This window comes from Somniosus microcephalus, unplaced genomic scaffold (genome assembly GCF_052327205.1).
Source record: "Somniosus microcephalus isolate GS21.2 unplaced genomic scaffold, FLI_Smic_1.0 unresolved_chr1, whole genome shotgun sequence".
Classification (NCBI taxonomy): domain Eukaryota; kingdom Metazoa; phylum Chordata; class Chondrichthyes; order Squaliformes; family Somniosidae; genus Somniosus; species Somniosus microcephalus.
This window is the reverse complement of record NW_028225179.1, coordinates 170836250-170844024: the sequence shown is the minus strand read 5'-3', so window position 1 is coordinate 170844024 and position 7775 is coordinate 170836250. Positions and strand designations below refer to the sequence as shown.

General features: G+C 47.1%; 1 long non-coding RNA gene across 1 annotated transcript; it reads left to right on the top strand.

Moving 5' to 3' along the window:
- Positions 1-865: 865 nt before the first annotated feature.
- LOC147096559 (uncharacterized) lies at positions 866-4335 on the top strand. Its single transcript, XR_015074938.1, has 2 exons — positions 866-1817; positions 3643-4335. It is a non-coding gene; the product is annotated as an uncharacterized LOC147096559 (long non-coding RNA).
- Positions 4336-7775: the final 3440 nt, after the last annotated feature.

Below are 7775 nucleotides of genomic sequence, written 5' to 3'. Positions count from 1 at the left end.
GCCGCATTTCCTACATTACAACAGTGACTACACTGCAAAAGTACTTTTTTGAAGTGTAACCGAAACGTCAACTCAAATTTCTCTCCACGGATGTTGCCTGACTTGCTGAGTTTTTCCAGCATTTTCTGTTGTTACTTCAAAAGTACTTCATTGGCTGTAAAGTACTTTGGGACGTCCGGTGGTGGTGAAAGGCGCTATATAAATGCAAGTCTTTCTTTCTTCACTGGTCTCACCAGCGACCTCTTCTGGCGGTTGGTGGATTGACAGCCGAAAGCCCGCGCATGCGCACAGGGAGCGGCGGTTTGGGCCGAGTCCGGCACAGCGACCCCTCCCGGTCACCAAGGGTAATGACCGCGCATGCCCAGAGGAGACCAAAACCCCCTCCCCCACTCGGAGCTGCGCCTGCGCACTCGGATCCTGCCAGACGGAGTCGGCGCGGGGCCATTCCGGGGAAAGGCCTTGGTGTCGGTTCCAGAGTCGCGATCGGTGACGCGAAGTGAGTTTTCTCCGCTCCGATTGGGTGGAGAATGGCGCGGGGTGGATCGGGAGAGAATCGAGAGAAATAGAAAAACCTCAGAGGCCCCGGACCGAGCGGCGGCACTTGGACGGTGCACGTGATCTCCTCGGGGACACGTCACACCGGCCCGCGGCCTGATTGACGGCAGCTTCCCACCAATAGGGAGCGAGCGGGGCGGGGCTGGTGGAGCGAGCTGGCAGCGGGTCCTCCAACCAATCGGGGAGCCCGAGGGGCGGGACTAGCTGCACCCAGTGGGCGGGGCTGGTGGAGCAAGCCGGCGGCGGGTCCTCCAAGCAATCGGGGAGCCCGAGGGGCGGGGCTAGCGCCGGCTGATTGTCTGATCCGCAGGGCAGCGAGTTTCTCCAGTCCCTTGTTCAGGGCCCGGGGAGGCTGTGGGCCTTTATTCCCCGCATTGGACACAAGGCTCTTTGTCTCAGGCATATGGTGACGTCGCACTGAAACTTTCCGCTGTCCTTTACAAAGATGGCTGCCGTTAACCTGGGCCTGTAAGGGGAAGAAATCCCCGCAACTGCAAACACGGGATCTTCAGGTTATTATTCGGGGCTTGCCTCCTGCACGAGTTGTTTATGAAGCCTCCCCACCCACCTACCGGTCCATTACTCCCCTCCGTCGCCCTCCCGGCTTCAGCTCCTCTCCAACTCCGGTAACGCACTGCGCATGCTCACTATACCGGCCCCTGCTGCGCCTGCGCGCTGGGCTCTTGTAGTCTGGGTGCGGCATGTGGTCCACCGCGGGGAGTGCTGGGTAAAAGACATAGAAACATAGAAGATAGGAGCAGGAGTAGGCCATTCGGCCCCTCAAGCCTGCTCCACCATTCAATGAGATCATGGCTGATCATCCAAATTCAGTACCCTGTCCCTGCCTTCTCCCCATATCCCTTGATCCCTTTAGCCTTAAGAAATATATCCAACTCTTTTTTGAATATATTTAATGAACTGGCCTCCACCGCCCTCTGTGGCAGAGAATTCCACAGCTTCACCACTCTCTGGGTGAAGAAGTTCCTCCTCATTTCAGTCCTAAATGGCTTACCCCTTATCCTTAGACTGTGACCCCTGGTTCTGGACTCCCTGGCCATCATAAACATCCTATCTGCATGTAGTCTGTCCAGACCTGACAGAATTTTATAGGTTTCGATGAGATCCCCTCTCAATCTTCTAAACTCCAGTGAGTATAAGCCCAATCGACACAATCTCACCTCATACATCATTCCTGCCATCCCAGGTATCAGCCTGATGAATCTTCGCTGCACTCCCTCCATGGCAAGAACGTCCTTCCTCAGGTAAGGTGACCAAAACTGCACACAATACTCAAGGTGCGGTCTCACCAAGGCCCTGTACAACTGTAGCAATACATCCTTGTTCCTGTACTCGAACCCTCTTGCTACGAAGGCCAGCATACCATTTGCCTTCTTAACTGCCTGCTGCACCTGCATGCTTACCTTCAGCAACTGGTGCACAAGAACACCCAGGTCTCTTTGCACTTCCCCTTCTCCCAATCTATTGCCATTCAAATAATAATCTGCCTTCCTGTTTTTGCCACCAAAGTGGATAACCTCACATTTATCCACATTATAGTGCATTTGCCATGTTTCTGCCCAATCACCCAACCTGTCCAAATCGTACTGGAGTTTCACGACATCCTCCTCACAGCTTACCCTCCCACCTAGCTTTGTGTCATCTGCAAATTTGGAGATATTACATCCAATTCCCTCATCCAGATCATTAATATATATTGTGAACAGCTGGGGTCCTAGGACCGATCCTTGCGGCACCCCACTAGTCACTGCCTGCCACTCGGAAAACGACCCGTTTATTCCAACTCTTTGCTTTCTGTCCGCCAACCAGTTCTCTATCCAAGTCAATACCTTACCCCCAATCCCATGTGCCTTAATTTTGCACGCTAATCTCTTATGTGGGACCTTATCGAAAGCCTTCTGAAAGTCCAAATACACCACATCCACTGGTTCTCCCTTATCTATTTTACCAGTTACATCCTCAAAAAATTCCAGTAGATTAGTCGAGCATGATTTACCTTTTGTAAATCCATGTTGACTTTGTCCGATCCTGTCACTGCTTTCCAAGTGCTCTGCTATTACATCTTTTATAATAGACTCCAGCATTTTCCCCACTACCGATGTCAGGCTTACCGGTCTATAATTCCCCGCTTTTTCTCTACCACCTTTTTGAATAGTGGGGTAACATTAACTACCCTCCAATCCATGGGTACCGTTCCAGAGTCGATCGAGTTCTGGAAGATGACCAGCAATGCATCTACTATCTCTCGGGCCACTTCCTTAAGTACCCTGGGATGTAGACCATCAGGCCCTAGGGATTTATCAGCCTTCAGTCCCATCAATTTTCCTAACACCATTTCCCTACAAATACTGATTTCTTTCAGTTCCTCCTCACCAGATTAGTGAATGGAACATGATTTACTGTGATCAGGACCCCAGCTGTTCAGATTGAGGACTGAACCATGTTCATTCTAGTAGTCATGGTTTGTTTCTGCTGATCTTAATAACTCCTGTATCTGCGCTGGAGATTAATATTCTGTTTAAATAGTGAATAAATAAAGCTCGAGGAACAGCACCTCATCTTTCGATTCGGCACTTTACAGCCTTCTGGACTCAACATTGAGTTCAACAATTTCAGACTTTAACACTTACTCCCATTTTTCATGCTGTATGATTTTGCCATCCCCATTTGTAACATTTTCCAAGACTCGGTTTCACAGCCACATCCCTTTCCTCAGCACCTGTCTCCGGTTCCAACTTATTCCACGTGGATTCCAACTGAACTTCCACCCTTCGTGTTTCAGATCCACCCAGGATAACTTTCCTGCCTCTTACCTTAGTAATATCTGTTACATCTCCAGCTTTTTCCAGTTCTGATGAAGGGTCCCAGACCTGAAACGTTAACTCTGTTTCTCTCTCCACGGATGCTGCCTGGCCTGCTGAGTATTTCCAGCATTTTCTGTTGTTATTTCAGGGAATAAATAAGCTTTGTTTCAAACACAGTGTGTCAAATATTTGATTTCTCCATAAGAGAAGACGAATTGATGTTCTGTTCCAGACTGTTTAATTTTCGGGCCTTTTCTTACTCTAGATTATTTCCGTTCTCATCTCGTTCGCCTTCTACCACATCAAACCCCAAGCTTGCTCCATTTGAGTACACGACTTGTGGGTGTCATAGACTGAACTGTAGTGTCTCACTTACACTCAACTGCCATCAACTGGTCCAGGCAGCGGGCGGTCGAGGGGGTCGTTCGGCCCGACTGCCTGCCTCTCTTCCGGTGGCCCTGGAGATGGAGCACGCGGTGTCCGCTGGCAGGCTCGAGGCCTTCCGCGACCGGTGGGTGCTGCAGGGACTGGAGTGCATCATCACCCCGGCCAACAAAATTTTAATTTAATTTGTTAAGTTTCATTTAATGGTTTATTAAGTTACAGTTTATTTGTTTATGATCCCTACAAAAGAGTAAACTCATCTACACACCGCAGGGACTGGGGTGCTTATCACCACAGGTAATGAAATGTTAATTGAATTATTAAGTTTCCTTTAATGTTTTAAATTAAGCTACAGTTTATTTGTTAACACAAAAGAGCACACTCAGCTGCAATTCCTTTGAACCATAGCTTTATAGAACTATCTTGCATAGGTTTTGAAATCTGTTATTACCTGTATCATTTAGTAAATCTCCTCCACACGGACTGCACGTGAGAACCTTTGAAAGGTTCTGATCTTTGCAGTAGTAATTTCTGAGCTTGATGGTCCAGTTGATTTAATCTCTTGTTACTAACATACCTTGCACTATTTCTTTCATTGAGATAATTATTTCAAATACTTCCATTATCAGGTCTTTAGCTCCTCCATTGATCCCTGTCAATGGTCCTTTGTTAGGGGCTGTGGTTAGGGTGTAGGCTTAGGGGTTAATGGTTGTGGTTATTGGTTAGGATTGGGGCTAGTGGTTGGGGTTAGTGGTTATTGGTTAGGATTGGGGCTAGTGGTTGGGGCCAGTGGTTATTGGTTAGGATTGGGGTTAGTTGTTGGGGCTAGTGGTTATTGGTTAGGATTGGGGTTAGTGGTTGGGGCCAGTGGTTATTGGTTAGGATTGGGGTTAGTGGTTGGGGCTAGTGGTTATTGGTTAGGATTGGGGTTAGTGGTTATTGGTTAGGATTGGGGTTAGTGGTTATTGGTTAGGATTGGGGTTAGTGGTTATTGGTTAGGATTGGGGTTAGTGGTTGGGGCTAGTGGTTATTGATTAGGATTGGGGTTAGTGGTTATTGGTTAGGATTGGGGTTAGTGGTTATTGGTTAGGATTGGGGTTAGTGGTTATTGGTTAGGATTGGGGTTAGTGGTTGGGGTTAGTGGTTATGGGTTAGGATTGGGGTTAGTGGTTGGGGCCAGTGGTTAGGATTGGGGTTAGTTGTTGGGGCTAGTGGTTATTGGTTAGGATTGGGGTTAGTGGTTGGGGTTAGTGGTTATTGGTTAGGATTGGGGTTAGTGGTTATTGGTTAGGATTGGGGTTAGTGGTTGGGGTTAGTGGTTATTGGTTAGGATTGGGGTTAGTGGTTATTGGTTAGGATTGGGGTTAGTGGTTGGGGTTAGTGGTTATTGGTTAGGATTGGGGTTAGTGGTTGGGGCTAGTGGTTATTGGTTAGGATTGGGGTTAGTGGTTGGGGCTAGTGCTTATTGGTTAGGATTGGGGTTAGTTGTTGGGGCCAGTGGTTATTGGTTAGGATTGGGGTTAGTGGTTGGGGTTAGTGGTTATTGGTTAGGATTGGGGTTAGTGGTTATTGGTTAGGATTGGGGTTAGTGGTTGGGGTTAGTGGTTATTGGTTAGGATTGGGGTTAGTGGTTGGGGTTAGTTGTTGGGGCCAGTGGTTATTGATTAGGATTGGGGTTAGTGGTTGGGGTTAGTGGTTATTGGTTAGGATTGGGGTTAGTGGTTGGAGCCAGTGGTTATTGTTTAGGATTGGGGTTAGTGGTTGGGGTTAGTGGTTATTGGTTAGGATTGGGGTTAGTGGTTGGGGCTAGTGGTTATTGGTTAGGATTGGGGTTAGTGGTTGGGGCTAGTGGTTATTGATTAGGATTGGGGGTTAGTGGTTGGGGTTAGTGGTTATTGGTTAGGATTGGGGTTAGTGGTTGGGGCTAGTGGTTATTGGTTAGGATTGGGGGTTAGTGGTTATTGGTTAGGATTGGGGTTAGTTGTTGGGGCTAGTGGTTATTGGTTAGGATTGGGGGTTAGTGGTTATTGGTTCGGATTGGGGTTAGTGGTTATGATTGGGGTTAGTTGTTGGGGCTAGTGGTTATTGGTTAGGATTGGGGGTTAGTGGTTATGATTGGGGTTAGTTGTTGGGGCTAGTGGTTATTGGTTAGGATTGGGGTTAGGGTCTAATTGGAGCCTGAGCAGGCCAAGTGATATACGAGGTCGACACGTTACCCAACTTAGGCTTATGTGAATAAACTCACACAACCAAATAGTTTGAGAGAAGTAAAAATGCACAGTTTAATGTACAGAGCGCTCTGGGAGAAGAAGAACAGTAGACCCCGTGGTCTCAGCTGCCAGCTTCTCGGTTTTACAATAGTAGCCGAGCTTCTTTTATACAGTTTAAAAACAGGAAAGGTAGCATATCAGCAGTTATTACATTAATTCCTTGGCCAATCTGGTACTTTAGCATCCTTCAACTTTGGCCAATCCGATACCTTAGCAACCCTTAATCACATTCTGTCAAAAACAAGTTAATTATATTATTATACCGTTAGCTATCTTCTTTCACAAACAACTTAATTATATTAATGTTAGCTAGCTTCTTTCATGTGACATGTTGGTATTTCGCAACCCTATTCTCAGTGATACCTATGACCTGCCAGTTGCGTAACCCCGCCCTTAAACACCCTTTACCTCCCTTCTTCTTCCTAAACATAATTTTTCGCTCTTACAGTTTTACCCCAACAGTTGACTAGCCGTTCCTGTCTTACGTCTGTACAAGTGATATCACAAGTTGGTGCAAGCAGATCAAGTCAGCTGTCTGTTATGCCAGTGTCTGCAAAAGTCAATAAATGTCAAGTATTTCAGCAGGCACTACGGTGCCATTTTAAATTGTCCTCCAACAGCCCCTCCTTTTGGTCCTGGAGCACGATCCTCTTGCTCCCAGATGACCATCGTTCTTCGTTTCTTCACAGGGTTGGTTTACAACCACTGACTCATCTCGTGAGAACCGTCTGTTCCGGCCACGTCATCATACGTTTCTTCTTCACCCGTATTTCTGGGCAGGAGGTCGGTGTATTCTTCGACAGAAGCTACTGGCAGCACAGCTTTCACAGCAGTTTGACAGCACATTTTAATGATACTCAATGCACAGCACAGCAGTATACATATCACAACTATGATCAATATCATTTGCATTAGCCAAGCACCCCAGCCTGATCCTCCCAGTAACCAATCAAACCATCCGCCTCCAATATTGGATTGATGGAGCAAAGCTACTTGTTTTTGAATATGGTCTGCTAGGTTGGTAATATTTTCAGAACTGTCTGGGATATATGTATAGCATTCTGCTCCGATCATGACACGTGTACCTCCCTGTGCAGCTAGTAGGTAATCTAGTGCCATTCTATTTTGTAGGGCAACAGTTCTTAGGGCTACCATTTCGGCACTCATCTCTCTCAGGGATTCAGCCATGTCATTGGCTACTCCCTCAATTATGGTTGCCAATAACTATATTTCTTGAGAAGTAAACACTATTCCAGCCGTGGGGAACATAGCTCCTAGTACCACCTGCCAGGTGGGAAGTTCTCTTTTAGTACGACTATGCTTGTGGTGGTCTTTCAATTCCTTTATGTGGTGTACGTATGGTACTACATACCCCAAATAGCATGATCCTGCCCAATTCTCTGGTAGCCAGGGGTATGCTCTATGACCGCATATGAAGTATGTCCCATTATAGGCTGTCATTATCTGTCCCGGTTGTTCGGGGTTTATGTTGGCGCGGAAGACGGTAAAACCCATCTGGTTGTCAGTATCTGTTCGCCTGGTCCCATTCCATGGTTTATTATTGGTCAAATTCATCAAATTGGTGGTATTGAACCACCAGCTTTCCATGGAATTTCCTGCATTATATGTGGTAAAATTTTGTATACAATGACTTTTCCCCACATCAATTCTGATCCCTTCAGTCTGTTCTGTACCGCGCTCCCAACATATCTCTGGGATCGGCTGGCCCTTTCCTGACGTATTG